This window comes from Cryptomeria japonica, chromosome 2, assembly GCF_030272615.1.
Source record: "Cryptomeria japonica chromosome 2, Sugi_1.0, whole genome shotgun sequence".
NCBI lineage: Eukaryota > Viridiplantae > Streptophyta > Pinopsida > Cupressales > Cupressaceae > Cryptomeria > Cryptomeria japonica.
In genome coordinates, this window is record NC_081406.1 from 191,898,251 (window position 1) to 191,914,393 (window position 16,143).

General features: G+C 37.0%; 1 protein-coding gene across 2 annotated transcripts in view; it reads right to left on the reverse strand.

Moving 5' to 3' along the window:
- Positions 1 to 3,522: 3,522 nt before the first annotated feature.
- The window catches only part of LOC131049146 (pentatricopeptide repeat-containing protein At3g42630), a 92,435-nt gene continuing 79,814 nt past the window's right edge, over positions 3,523 to 16,143 (reverse strand). For both annotated transcript variants that reach the window (XM_057983177.2, XM_057983178.2), the window contains exons 3-4: positions 4,243 to 4,392; positions 3,523 to 4,033 (exon numbers count right to left, since the gene is read on the reverse strand). The gene's annotated coding sequence lies outside the window, so the exon portion shown is untranslated. The remainder of the gene's footprint in view (positions 4,034 to 4,242; positions 4,393 to 16,143) is intronic.

Genomic DNA, 16,143 nt, shown 5'->3' on the forward strand with positions numbered 1-16,143 from the left:
TTCTCTTAAGTTATTGCAACTGTGCATCCATATTACTCTTCATGTTGGGTTCCTTCCAAAGCATCATACCACAAGCTAGACAAGCTTCTGTGGGAAATTCTATTGATCAATACAAACTAAAATAGAGGATTTCATTGTGTTGAGTGGGACTTCTTTTGCCTACCAAGAGATTATGGTTTGTTAAGTCATGTTGATGTCACCTAACATAATTTTTCTTTAAATGTTTGAGTGGATTGTAAAAGCTTGTGAACAACAATGAAGCTTAAAAAAATGTTGCAAAATCGCACGTCTTTTAGTTCATCATATAGGTGTCTGGATTAGAATGGCCTTGGTTTCATTCACTTGCAATTTCATTCATTACTATTAAAACATAACATTTTTGGAGCAAAAAGTATTTGGAAGGCTTGGGAAACTATTTAGCCTTGGTTGTTATGGAAAGAGAATGGCTTTTGCAATGTATTATCCATCACCTAGAAATCTATATGGTGCTCTGGCATCATCTTGTTTCAAGAGATGTTGGTGGTAACTATTTTCAATACACTACCTTACGTTCTTCAAAAGGGGAATCGGGCACTTGCAAGTTCTCTATTGTAAAGCTAATTGCACTTGGCTTTCTTGGTATCGAGCCATAACAAAATTGAATTGAAGCATGTTGATGAAGAAAACTTCCAAACAATTGTTGAAGTCATGTCTTCTCAACATTTCAACAAAAAATTTGTTACAAAAAGCCTTGGTAGAAGGATTAGAAATGGTATGTTAATTCCCCTTTCCATAAGTACATTCCTAAGAAAGGAATTAGGGTATAGGTGGCTTTCACCTCATCTTCCCATGGTTGAAAACTTGAATACTAAGTAGTCTCTAAAATCTCCTATTTTTATTTGAGATAAGTATTTCAAATAGTGTGGAAAGCAATTATGGAACCCAAAGTTGCTAATTGTTCTTGGTGTTTTTTTTTACAAGGCCTTCCTATTAACACCCATCTAATAGATCTTGACTTATCTACTCCAAGATGCTCATTCAATGGGCAACAAAAAACCCTTCTCCATCTTTTATAGTTTTGTGTTTGTGCATAAAATGCCTAGCAATGAATCCATGGTTTTTCGTAGCCTTGTAAGGCATGAATCATTTAGTTGGTATAATGTCCTCAACAACGAGTCAAATTTTTTACAATGTCATTTGGAGCTATTGCACACTTTCAAATTAAAAATTCTCTTTTGTAGTTAGAAAGTTAGAAATTCTACTTTTATGTTCATTCTACTATGGATACTAATTTTGCAATTCACTTCAATGTGCTCGTGCAAATTCAACTTCAAGCCAAACAAGTGGCACTGAAGGTTGTACTATGGACCATGATCTACCTTTAAAATGATTAGAAATTGTTGAAACTTGTGGGACTGGAACTGGAGAATTGCCATTTTTTTGTTCACTTCATGGTTTCTATTTAATATCAAATAAAACCTCTTGTATTTTGTCAAGATATGTAAAAGCCAAAGCTAATTTTAAGGCTATTACTAATTGTACATCTTGTGTAGCTACTAGTGATTTGATCAAGTGAAATATCAAATTGTTGGGCCATCTTTGGGTGCATTTTGAAGCATTTTACCTGCCAATCAACATCCCTTTGAAGTTTGCACTATATAATATGTAGCTGTGAAAAAAATTGGTTAAGTATTTATAGTTTTTCTTTGCTTTGCAATTGTTACTTGATATATGTTATAAATATTTGGAAAGTTTAGGATTTTTTCTTCAGTCTCTCTCTTTCCACCACCAAGATTTGTAGTGTAACCACTCTTAATTCTTCTCAGCATAGCTCACAGAATCATTGAAGAGGCCCCACTCCTCCACCACCACCATTGACTAGGAAGCATTTTAGATGGATCCCACTATAACCTCTATCGTACAACCACCAAGTTGTGTGCACATCCACCTCCACATCACTCTTCTACATCCTCTCGATAGGATGAATGCCACCCCTCCTCCCCATATTAAGGGAAATTCCCTCGGTTGGCTCTCGCTATATCTCTATCAAGAATTGTGCAAACCAACCGTAGGTAGATCTAATGAAAGGAGACAATCCTGCTCTTACTAGTTGGGAACCTGCGGAGGATGGCAAGGATTTCCCAAGTGGAGGTGGTTTAACTCTAATATTGGAGTTGCCCTTGTTGCATGATTGTAATGGTTTTTTTAATTTATGTTGTACTAGTCAACTAACGACTATTTCCGTCGTCGGGCCATTATGTTTTGTGTGGTTGTCTCCACTTTTCGGAGCAGCCTGTTTATTTCGTTCCCAATTTTGGTAGTCTTAACTTTGGAGCGTGATTGCATACTGCCCATACTTTTTAAGGGTATGGTTGTACACTTTAACTCTTAATTTTAATATATGATATTTTCAACAAAAAGAAATATAGAAAATCCGTTGGCCAGGGCCTAAACTCCTTCAGGGTGTATGACAAGGCTGAACAATACAACCAATAGCAAGGTGGATGGGATGGGAAGTCTAAACGTTCTTCATTGTAATATCATTCTAATCAACTTGATATATTCTTTGCAAAAAAATAAAATGCCTTTACAAACCAGGTCTTGAATTCAAATTCTATTTTGCGAAGAAATTATCGATACAAATCTGAAACAATTCCACGAGGACCAGAAATCAATGACCATTACAATGTGCCACTATTCAGACAAAAAGAAAAACAAGAATATTCTCGTATTCAAGAAAAACAAATTTTCAACATAAGTAATATTTTTACATGAAAGCTTGCAGCATTCACATGATACGATTACAGAAAGTGCTCAAATAGAAATGCACACACAGTGTACTGTGTCATTGTAGATCAAACTAAGTTGACAGTGTAAAACAAGAATATTCTCGTATTCAAGAAAAACAAATTTTCAACATAAGTAATATTTTTACATGAAAGCTTGCAGCATTCACATGATACGATTACAGAAAGTGCTCAAATAGAAATGCACACACAGTGTACTGTGGCATTGTAGATCAAACTAAGTTGACAGTGTATGGTAAAAATTATACTCTTTCGAAAAAAATTAGCATTTATTGATTCTTAGAATATATTTCTCCCATGAAAAGGAAGCATGCTTGCTAAACCTAAACCTAAACTTAGGTGTACGCTCAAATTTTTATCATGTAAGAAGGTCTATTTATATATAGCATATGTAAAGTGGTTTCAACTACAACATGGAGTTTGAAACGTTAAGATTGCAAGAAAGTTTTATCCCCAAATTAGTAATAGCTTGTGAAAATTGGGAAGTGAAAAACTTTCTCTATTCTAATTGTAGCTTGCTCTATTCTGAAATAACTTCAACAGCCAAGATTGAGAATAGACGTGTGAATACAATGCGAAGAAACAATGAATCAATCAAGCATAAAATTCAAGAGATAGAATCACACGAGATTTAAATTTTGAGTTGACTGGCTACTGAGACAGGATCATGACAATAAGAGACTTGTTTCTTTTCTGAATAGCTACCTTTTTTATGTGCTAATTTTATTAACCAAAATTAAAATCAGGTATTTCCAAATTGATTAGCTTATGAATCATATAATGCAGAAGCATTGAAGACTTCAATCCAAATAGGCATTGCACATACTCCATGGCCTGCTTACAAGAGTTTGCTTGTACATAGCTCTATAACCCAACCCAAATAACATGTGCTTTGACAATGTTTATCTTCTAATTATTGTAGGAAAAAAACAAACCACCTTCCAAGTTGAGAAGCTAACCCCAAAAATATGGCTTAAAATATGATTACAGGGAATGCTAGAAGAGAATGAACCACACTCCAAACCGAAAAGGAACCAGGAACTGTGAAGGGCCAGTAGCTGTAGTGTAGAGCACCCTAACACACACATAGATCTTATGTTTGTGTTCTAGCTGATCCATGTAGAATGACAAATTTCTATAATATGCCCCATAATATGGCTCGGATAGAATGATTTTATTTTCCCCTTAATCCAAATCCAAAATTCAAGGAGATGTTACTCAATTGGTACAGAGCTTAATTTTGCCACCTGTAAAATTCATATTAAAAAATCACAAGTAAATGAAAATTTGAAATCAAGAATGATCATCTCAAGAAATTTGAATTTCGCAATATATAATTGATAACCATAAAAAATCCCTGAAGGCACAAATTGTAAACTGGTATGTAACATACCATAACCTCCTTGCAGACTTATCATCAAGTAAAAAAAAAATTACCGGAGTGAATCTGAAATACCTTTTGCCCCATTGTTCTCAACGAGTTGAATTTCATATGCCATTAGGATGATGTGAGGTAAGATTAAACGCCAACACACGAGTCAGTATGACAAACAAAAGGACAAGTCATCAATACTTGGCTCACTGTAACTAATCTCCAGCATAAAACCTGGTGAAAATAACAGAGCACCCACCCAAACACGTTATAAAACATCCAAAGTGGTAAACTTTCACTTTGATTAAAAACAAAAATATTAACATTAGAAAACATGTTCAAATGCAAATCCCACCCAAAACCAAAACTGTATACCCAGAAAAACAGTTTAGAACAAACATTAAGCAATCTTTCCTCTACATATGAGAAAACGGTGTTCTTGAAAAAAACACTACAAAGAGATGAATGGATTTGCTCTTACGACTATTGTAAATATTGAAAATTAAAGCAACTATTTCTATAGCATAGAGAGAAATTGTCCACAATGAGAGCATAATTATTAGATAAATCCTCTTATGGTAATACCTATTACTTCTCTATTCCTTTCCAAAATCTAGCATAAACATGATAGCAACTCAAAAATCAACATGGTCAAGTCTTTTATACACTGGGTAACCACTAACAATTAAATTAACAACATAAAAGAGAGACTCGTTGATGGGCCAATGGCAGTCAAAACTGCATCTTGTAATGCCAATGTCAGCAGTGTTGCCTTGGGTTTATTCCTAGGAATTGCGGAAGCTATTGTGGCATTTGGGCAGCATTGGATAAGGAATTTTGTGTAGGAGAGGACCTCTAGGCTGGTGTACGTAGTGATTTTAAAGAACTGAGATGATGAATGCTGCATATGAAAGCTCTCTCTCTCTCACACACACACACACATGTAAACCAAATCAGAAATACTGAGAGCTATTGTGGCATTTGGGCAGCATTGGATAAGGAATTTTGTGTAGGAGAGGACCACTAGGCTGGTGTACCTAGTGATTTTGAAAAACTGAGATGATGAATGCTGCATACGAAAGCACTAAATCTCTCTCTCTCTCTCTCTCTCACACACACACACATGTAAGCCAAATCAGAAATACTGAGAGAGGGGGTGGGAGGTGAATCAGTATTTCATAAACTTTAATACAGATAAAAACAAATCAACAGAGCTAAACACACAAACAAATCTGTTGGATTATTGGGGAGATTGTTGGATTTGGTTGATCATTGCTGCTGCTAAGATATGTTGTTGTCATTGATGTCAACATATTCCTATGGTCTATTCCGATGAGTTTGGGAAGAGTTTTTGATCCGGTTTTGTAGTTTGGTTTTGTTGATCACTGTTTTGCAGAATCCGGTATTTCCTCTGGTATATTCTGGTGTGATCAAATCTTGTGCTGAGACTTTGGATTATTGTTTGGGATGATCTTGCGTATCTTCATTTCAAATGGTTTGTGATTTGGTGCTCCACAAGTTATCTTTCCTTGTGACAATTGCTGATTGGTTGAGTTCTTGAGCTTTGAGACGTTGACCGATGAAGATTTGAAAGAGGTGTTGGTGCAACTGTTCCGGATGATTCTAACGTGCTTGTTGGTGTTTCCTAGTCGTGTCCTATTTGTTTTGGCGACCCACATTGATCATTGTGCGATTTTTTGGTGATTTCTATAAACCGGGGATGATTTTTGTGTTATGCGGTATTTCTGGTGGTGTAGCGTGTTGCGGTTGATCTTGGTAGGATTTCTGGTGGATGTAATCATTTGGGAATTTGATTTAGGTCCGTGCTATGTAATGTAAATCGTAATATTGGTCCGATGGTCGATCTTTGTATCGTGCAATGTAATTTTTGTAATTGTAAGATGAGGGTTGAGGGTTTAGCCAAAATTGTTATCAAGGTTGATGATTTGTATATATAGGTGAGATGCTTATGTAATTTAGGTGTTGGTATTATGTCTGCATTATCAGAGACAGGTGATTGTGCGAACAAGAGAGTTATCATTCGATGAAGTGTTGAGGTGAGATTGGTGTTGCAGAGCAGACAATTGTGCTTAACCGAAACTGTCATCAGGCATTTGTAGATGCTATCATTGCAATTTATTCCTTTTGGATTGTAGTCCGAATCATATTGTAAGTCAGTGAGACTTCCCTGAGGGTTGTAGCCTTCCGGGCATATATCTTTTGAGCAGTGAGCTCTAGACAGTGTTCTTGAATGCATGTCCATTCCCCATTGTAATATTTTCACATACTACTGCAAAGTATCATCTTATTGTGGGTAGGTTCCCACCCTAGTTTTTCCCTTAACCAGGTTTTCCACGTCAAAACCTTGGTGTTGTGTGTTGTATTGTTAGTTTGCTTATCTATTTGTTGCTATAGTTTATTAGTTTATGTTTTGAAGTTTAATTTGTTGAGATCCGGTGAAGACTGATTCACCCCCCGCCCCCTCCCCACCCCCTCTCAGTCTTCCTTCTTGATTGCTGCTAACAATTGGTATTAGAGCTAGATCCTCCAGTAGAAGCTTAATCGCTTGAGGAGATCCGCGATGGCAGCTCAAGGTATTCTTTTCAAGGACAGCCTGAGGTTTGATGGAAGCATCTATACCGTGTGGAAGAGACGGATGGAGATGCATTTGAAATGTCTTGGAAAAGATTATTGGAAGATTACTAAGAATGCCTATGTTGTTCCTCATAATGGACCATCCACTCCTGATGAGGTTAAGGAAGCTGAATATAACATCAGAGCGAAGGAAGCATTGCTTAGTGCCATGACTAATTCTGAAATGACAAATGTTATGGAACTTCAGACCGCACATGAGATCTAGGTGAAGCCTGAAATCCTGTATGAAGGTGATAGTCAAGTGAAAGTTGCTAAGTTGCAGAGTTTAAAAGGAAAGTATGAGACATTGAAGATGGGAGATGATGAGAACATACATTCATACATGGCTAAAGTGAATGAGCTTGTCCTTGATATTAGATCTACCGGTGGAAAGATTGAAGAAGATGAGATTGTTGCTAGGGTGCTGAGATCTTTGTCTCCTTCTTATAAACATAAGGTTGCTGCTATTGATGAGATCCAGAGTGTAACTACAGCGACAAGAGATGTGTTGGTTGGAAAACTTGTTGCATTTGAGCTGAGCGAATTTGGAGAATCACATGGAAAATCTGAGACAACATTCAAAGCATCAGCATCTGTGTCTGGTAAGCAGAAATACAATCCTGATGAGGATATCCAAATATGAAAGAGAAAGAAGAGAGATAGCAAAGCAAGAAAGAGAGTTTGATGAGCTTGAAGCATTGATTGCCCGCAGATTGCCTATAGGTGTCGGTAAGTATGATGGAAAGTTGCCCTTGAAATGTTTTTCTTGTAATAAGATAGGACATTTTGCTTCTAGATGCCCGGAGAGAATGGCCCAGTATGACAGACATGATAAGTTTGATAAGCATGATACAAATGATAGATATGAGAACTATGATAAGCCTTATAAGTCTAACCGGAAGTTTAGGAACTAGAAGAACTGTTGTTATGCTGCAAATGAAGGTGTTACAGATGATGAATCAGAAGGAGATGAAGTTGTGTTTATTGCCATTAAAGAGGATAGACTTGTGCCTATTGATTCCACTAGCTGTTATGTTGAGGAGAAAGCTTTGGCTACAAAGGTAGAAGAAAAGGGTGAATGGGTGATTGACAGTAGTTGTTCACATCATATGATCGGTGACAAAAGCAAATTTGTAAGCATGGAAAGGTATGATGGTAGAATAGTTATATTTGGAGATGACAAAGCCTGTGTAATCTGTGGGAGAGGTTCTATTTCTTTTTATGGTAAGCATAACACTGATGATGTCATGTATGTTGAAGGTTTGAAGCATAATCTTTTGAGTGTTGGACAGATGGTTGATAAGGGTTATGATCTACAATTCAAAGATGGTAAATGCAAGATCTTGAATGCCTCCGATATAGAGATTGCATCTGGAACTAAGACTGAAGGTAACATTTTTTATTTGAATGCTGGTGAGAAAAGTTGTTTGATTGCTAAGATAGAAAAGAGTTGGTTGTGGCATAGAAGAATGTGTCATGTAAACTTTGATTCATTGATCAAGATCAGTTATACACAAGCAGTTAGGGATCTACCTAAGATTGTTAAACCTGTTAATCTAGTATGTAAGGAATGTCAATTGGGTAAGCAAACAAGGATTTCTTTCAAGAGCAAACGGTATACATCATATGGATTGTTAGATCTTGTGCATACTGACCTGTGTGGACCTACAAATGTTAGAAGTGTGCAAGGTGATAGATACTTTATGTTGCTAATTGATAATTATTCCATAATGATGTGGGTTGTCTTTTTGAAGGAAAAATTAGAAGCATTTGAGAAATTCAAGATATTCAAAGTTAAAGTTGAAATTGAGTCCAGATTGAAGTTGAAGTGTCTAAGATCTAATAGAAGTGGAGAATTTTGTTCCGGTGAGTTCGATTCTTTCTGTGAGATGCATGGAATCAAAAGACAGATATCTGCTCCTAGGACCCCACAACAGAATGGGATTGTTGAAAAGAAGAACCGTACTGTTTTAGATGTTGCGAGAACCATGTTGATTGAAGGAAATGTTCTGAAGGTCTACTGGAGAGAAGCTATTAGCACTGCAGTCTATACATTCAATAGAGTTCATATCAAAGGTGATACCGGTAAGAACCCTTATGAGTTTTGGTTTGGTCATGTTCCTACTATGAAATATTTCAAAGTTTTTGGTAGCAAATGTTATATCAAGAGAGATAAGGATATTGGAAAGTTTGATGCTAGAAGTGATGAAGATATTTTTTTGGATATTCTACAAATAGCAAAGCCTACAGGTGCTATAATAAGAAACTAAGAAAGATAGTTGAGAGTGCAAATGTGAAGGTGGATGAAAACCTTGGGAAGGAGATTAGAGCTTATGATGAAGGTCAACATGTTATTTTAGCTCCTCTTCGGCCTGAAGAGCCTAAGCAGAATGGTCCGGTAGAGACTATAAATCCAGATGTTGCTGCTGCTCGTGATGATGTGCAGGAATCTGAGGATCATAACAATCAGAAGACTCCAAGGTATGCAAGATTGAATCATTTTGAGAATTAGATTATTGGTGATAAGAATAAAGGTGTGATGACTAGAAGAAGGTTAGCTGCAAAAATGTTTGATTTCTAAAGTTGAACCTAAAGATGTTGGCGAAGCCTGTAAAGATGATAACTGGATTAGAGCCATGGAAGAAGAGTTAGATCAGATTGAAAAGAACAACACTGGGGAACTTGTGCCTAGATCTAAAGATAAAAATGTTATTCATACTAAATGGGTTTTTAGGAACAAATTGAATGAGGTCAGTGAAGTAGTCAGAAATAAAGCCAAACTGGTCTGCAAAGGATATTCATAGCAAGAAGGAATTGATTATGAAGAAACTTTTGCTCCGATTGCCAAAATTGAAGTTGTTAGATTGTTGTTTGTTTATGCTGCTTATAAAAATTTCAAGGTATATCAAATGGATGTCAAATCTGCATTTTTGAATGGTGATCTAGAAGAAGAAGTTTACATTAAACAACCTGATGGATTTTCATTGTCAGATGATGGAGACATGTTATGTAAGTTGAAGAAAGCACTTTATGGATTGAAACAAGCTCCTAGAGCTTGGTATGCTAGGTTAGACAAATACTTGCTAAAATTGGGATTTATCAAAGGTGTTGCTGATAGTAATTTGTACTTTCAGATTGAAAATGATAACATTTTGATTGTTGAAGTCTTTGTTGATGACATTATCTTTGGTGGTGATGATGATATGAGTATGAAGTTTGTCGGTGATATGCAAAAAGAATTTGAGATGTCTATGATTGGTGAGATAAAAATTTTCTTAGGTTTGCAAATTGCACAGACAAGAAAATATATCTTTATATCTCAAACTAAGTATGTGAAGGAACTACTGAAGAAGTTTGGATTAGATGATTCCAAATTGGTTGGAACTCCTATGGTGACTAGTTGTAAATTGTCTAAAAATGATGAATCTCTTAAAGCTAATCAAAGTTTGTACAGATCTATGGTTGGTAGACTGCTATATCTTACTCAGACTAGACCTGACATTATGCATGCTATGTGTATGGCTGCTAGATATCAAGCTGATCCGAAGGAGAGTCATGTCATTGTTGTTAAATGAATATTCAAATATCTAAAGGGAACTAAGGATTATGATTTATGATATCCAAAGAATGATGATTTCATGTTGTGTGCTTACACTGATGCAGATTGGGCTGGTGATGTTGATGACCGGAAGAGTACTACCGGTGGAGCATTCTTTTTAGGTAAGAAGTTGGTTTCATGGGCTAGCAAGAAACAAGATTCAGTATCTTTATCTACTGCTGAAGCTAAGTGCATTGTTGCTGCTAGTAATTGCACTCGGATAGTTTGGATGAAGCAAATGTTGAAAGATATCAGAGTTATTTATGATGATCCTATTGTTATATACTGTGATAATTCCAGTGCTATAAACATGTCAAACAATCAGGTGCAACATTCAAAGACTAGGCATATATCAATTAAATATAATTACTTGAGAAAGCAAGTCAGTGAACAGAAGGTGAAGCTGGAATATGTATCTACAAAGGAACGAATTGTTGATATTTTCGCTAAGCCTTTGCATGTAGACACATTTGTCTATTTGAGAGACAAGTTAGGGGTATCCACCCCTCCTGATGAGAATTAGATGCATTAAGTTGCATCAATCCGGTGAAATTCAGAGCCTTATTCTTTTATCTGGATTGATGAGTTGGTGTTGCTCCTCTGTTGGAGTAGTTTGTTGATTTGGTTGTGTATCCCGGGGGGAGACAGATCCATGTTTTTGTTTTGGGAGAATTTGGTTTTCTGTTTTGGATATCTTTGGCATTGTTGTCAAAGGGGGAGAGAGATCATGTGAAAAATTGCTTTATCTATCTTGATCTTAGGGGGAGTTTGTTGGTAATATCTTCTTTCTTTGCAATGACTGTTTTTCACATTCATATGTTGCCATCAATGCCAAAGGGGGAGATTGTTGGATTTGATTGATCATTGTTGCTACTAGGTTGTTGTCATTGATGTCAACATATTCCTATGGTTTATTCCAGTGAGTTTGGAAAGAGTTTTTGATCCGGTTTTGTAGTTTGGTTTTGCTGATCACTGTTTTGCAAAATCTGGTATTTCCTCCGGTATATTCCGATGTGATCAAGTCTTGTGCTGAGACTTTGGATTATTGTTTGGGATGATCTTGTGTATCTTCATTTCAGATGGTTCGTGATTTGGTGCTCCGCAAGTTATCTTTCCTCGTGGCAGTTGTTGATTGGTTGTGTTCTTAAGCTTTGAGACGTTGACTGATGAAGATTTGAAAGAGGTGTTGGTGAAACTGTTCCGAATGATTCTAACGTGCTTGCTAATGTTTCCTAGTCGTGTCCTATTTGTTTTGGCAATCCGCATTGATCATTGTGCGATTTTTTGGTGATTTCTATGAACCGGTGATGATTTTCGTGTTATTCGGTATTTCTGGTGGTGTAGCGTGTTGCGGTTGATCTTGGCGAGATTTTCGGTGGATGTAATCGTTTGGGAATTTGATTTAGGTCTATGCTATGTAATGTAAATCATAATATTGGTCTGGTGGTCGATCTTTGTATCGTGCAATGTAATTTTTGTAATTGTAAGATGAGGGTTGAGAGTTTAGCCGACCTTGTTATCAAGGTTGATGATTTGTATAAATAGGTGAGATCCTTACGTAATTTAGGTGTTGGTATTATGTCTGCATTATCGGAGAGAGGTGATTGTGCGAACAAGAGAGTTATCATTCGATGAAGTGTTGAGGTGAGATTGGTGTTGCAGAGCAGACAATTGTGCTTAACCGGAACTGTCATCAGGCATTTGTAGATGCTATCATTGCAGTTCATTCCTTCTAGATTGTAGTCTGAATCATATTGTAAGTTAGCGAGATTTCCCTGAGGGTTGTAGCCTTCCAGACATATATCTTTTGGGTAGTGAGTTCTAGGCAGTGTGCCTAAATACACGTGCATTCCCCATTGTAATATTTTCACATACTACTGCAAAGTATCATCATCTTACTGTGGGTAGGTTCCCACTATGGTTTTTCCCTTAACCAGGTTTTCCACCTCAAAATCTTGGTGTTGTGTGTTGTGTTGTTAATTTTCTTATCTATTTGTTGCTGCAGTTTATCAATTTAAGTTTTGAAGTTTAATTTGTTGAGATTTGGTGAAGACTGATTCCCCCCCCCCCTCTCAGTCTTCCTTTTTTATTGTTGCTAACAAAATCAACAGATAAACACTAAGAGTACACAAGATTTATCTTGTGGAAAACCCTTTCGAGTAAAAAACCACAGCATCAAAAGCTTTCATAAAATCAAATGGGCACCAACCTGTTGTGACGTTTTCACACATCGCCCCATTGCAAATGGGGACCCCTGCTTTTTTGCTTTCTAGGGTTGGTTTTCTAGGTCTTTTAGGGTTTTGTCAGTTAGCCTTCGCATTTTGAGTGTTGCCAAGGGGATCACCTGGATAGCAGGTTCTGCTGGAGTGATGTCCTGATCCTAAAATTTGGCTAAGTCTGAAAGTCCTGATCCTGAAATTTGGCTAAGTCTGGAATGTCCTGATCCTGAAATTTGACTAAGTTTGGAAATTGAAAAACCTCCAAAAACTAGATTTTGCAATATAACTCCTAGAGGTCTAAAACCACTCTCAATCACTTATACTTAAATGATTTATTCCATAAAATTATCCTGACAGAGAGTTCAAAAATTCAAAAATCACTCCGGACCCTCAGAGAGGGCCCACAACGAGACTTTGATTTCCTTCATTTTGCAATGGAAAAGGACTAAGTTTTGAGCATGAAAGGGAAATGAATGACTTTCTCCACCCACCTGAAGAAGTTTTGGCTAGAAATGATGAAGGACCTTGTTGAAAACAGAAAAATCACTCCTGACCCTCTGAGAGGGCCCACAGCGAGAAATCTTATAAGAGTCATTGCTAGCCTTATTTGGTCGACTTAAGATGTCAAAAGCATGGTGAAGGATAGAATGAGCATAATGACGTATCCAGACTTGATCAAAGATGATAAAATTGAATGAGTTTTGCCCAGGAAAGGTAAAATCGCTCCTGACCCTCAGAGAGGGCCCACAGCGATTTTCTTTGAGTGCACATTTTTGGACCTTTCTTGGACATGAATTTTTATTCATAGCAAAGAACAAGATGACATCTCCCTTGGCAAAGTGATTTTTAGATGAAAAGTGAAACATTTTGGTCTAGGTAGCAAAAGTCGCTCCCGACCCTCAGAGAGGATCCACAGCGAGATTTTCAAATATGCATTATTCTAGCAAGATCAAAGTGATTTTATGATTGGAAGGGATGAAGGAAAGCATGTTCTATCCGTTGAATATAATTTGGAGGATCAACACAAGATGAAATCAACCTAAAATTCAAAAATCGCTCCTGACCCTCAGAGAGGGCCCACAGCGAAAAATCACTCCGAACCCTCAGAGAGGGCCCACAGCGAGAAACCTAAAATGGGAATTTTTTATCCAAGTTTGAGGAAGGCTAAGGTTAGGCATGGGTTTGAAAAGATGTTTGAAAAGCCTTGAAGTGAAAAGAAATCGTTGAGAATCAAAATTTTTAAGGCAATTACAAAAATCGCTCCGGACCCTCAGAGAGGGCCCATAGCGATTTTCCAGTTTTCTCTCCTTTGTTTGAAGAATTGAGACAAAATCTTGCTTGGACAGGAGGAGAATGTGATGTGTTATGCCTTGGAGGTGATTTGAAGATTAAAAGATAAAGGAATTTGCCTAAAACCAAAAAGTCGCTCCTAACCCTCACTGAAGGTCCACAGCGAGATTTTCAAAAAATGCATGTTTTCTTCAAAATGGTGCTATGGCAAGGTTAGGATAAGGAGAAGAGACCTCCAAAAACATGATGAATATTGTTTTGCCTTTGAAACTTGATGATTTTTGTCAGAAAATAAAAAATCGCTCCTGACCCTCAAAGAGGGCCCAGAGCGAAATTATTGAAAATCCTCATTTTACCTTGCAACAACAAAGCGAGTTTGGATGAGATGGATAAAGGAAGGATGTTGCTTAATGACGAATGAAGTTTCAATGAAAAATGATGAAGAATCAAGCCTACAATCAAAAAGTCGCTCCTAACCCTCAGAGAGGGCCCATAGCGATTTTTCAGGATCCTCTCCTTCGTTTGAGGAATTGAGACCAAATCTTGTGTGGGTAGGAAGAAGAGATGATATTTTATGTCTTGGAAGCAATTTGGAATCCAAAAGATGAAGGATTAAGAGCAAGATTGAAAAATCACTCATGACCTTCACTGAAGGTCCAGGGCGAAATTGGTGATATCCTTCATTTTACATTATTGAGCGTTGATATTCCTTAAAATTCACCAAGTTGCTAACTTTGAGGCCTTTGGAAGGGCTAAATCAAATTCGCATTAAATTAAAGGCATTTTAATTTAATAAATTAATTTTTAGGCCTTGAAATAATCAAAAATCCACTTTTGAGGCATTAAAATTAATTTTCAAATTTTAAATGAAGGTGAGCGCTCAAATACATTTATTTGCTTTTACAAGCAAGTCGGCCTTCTTTTGAGGGGGATTTTATTTTATTTTCATTTCCCTTTTGGCAAGTCGGCCTTGGAGGGAATCAAGGTGAGCGCTCTATATATGGGTGATGCTTTGTTCAAGTTTAATCATTCATTCATCCTTTCCTAAGTGCGAAATCCAGAGGTTGAAGTGCAATTTGGAGGAGCGAAATCTAGCTAGAGTGGAGCGAATGGTGGAGTCTATTCTTTTTGAAGCTACAGGAGGCGCAATTCATCCAAGGGATAATTTTGATTTAAATTTTGCCTAGCAAAATCCATTTTTTGCATCATTTCTTAGAGTTTAATACTCGAGGAGGTATGGCGAAACTATCCTAGCATCCTTGTTCAAGGTTTGATTTTTAGACATTTTTTTAGAAAAGTCTAAGTATTGCATAGTTAATTAGGAAATGATAACTCTAGATTTATCATGAAGTTTCCTAATTAAAATCTTAAATCTTCCTTTTAAGTCTAATTTCTACACTTCAAGATATAATACTAATTGTGAAATGTTGTGTAGGACAAAGATGATCTCCTCCAGCTCAGTATCATCAAAGAAGATCAAGCAAGGATAAGGGAGACCTCCTCCAGTCTAGCATCGACAAGGACGGCCTTCTTTGGTCAAGCATCATCAGGACTGACTTCTTCCAATCCAGCATTCCAAGGCGAGGTACATCATCATCCTGCACATCAAAGACAAAAGAAGTCAGAGCAAGGGTTCGTTGAAGAAGTAGATAGTTTCAGAAAAGTTAATTAAAGCTAGCTTCTCAGCAACATCAAACCGGCATCAACCAAGTGTCAAACGAGGTGGCATCCCAGTCATCGCTCCTCCAGTCAGTGTGGTCCAACTCAGCATGTCCAGATTCAATGTACCTAACTCATGGGAGGTGGCACAAACTTCGATGTACCTACCCCAACTATCTATTGGTCAAATTTTCCAGAGAAGACATGTGTCCTTAAAATGTAAATTTATCATTGGTCAAGAATTAAATGTTATGTAATGGTTGTAACAAACCCTAATTAGGGTTTACATTGTTGAATCTTGGCCATTGATCTCAAATTGATCTTAGCCATCGAATTGTATTAAGGGCACTATATAAGCCCCGGCTCTTCATTTTGTAGAGGCAGTTAGAAAGCAGTTAGAGAAGGTAGGGAGTGAATAGTTAGAATAGTGAAGTAGTCAGTTGATAGAATAGCAATTAGAGTAGGGTAGAGAGAGAAGGCAAAGATTGTTGCCAAGATGTTGTTGTAAAAGACTTGTAAAACTTCATTGAAGAAATGGTGAAATTTATGGGTCGATTCAACAATTTGCATGGTCTCTATACTTCT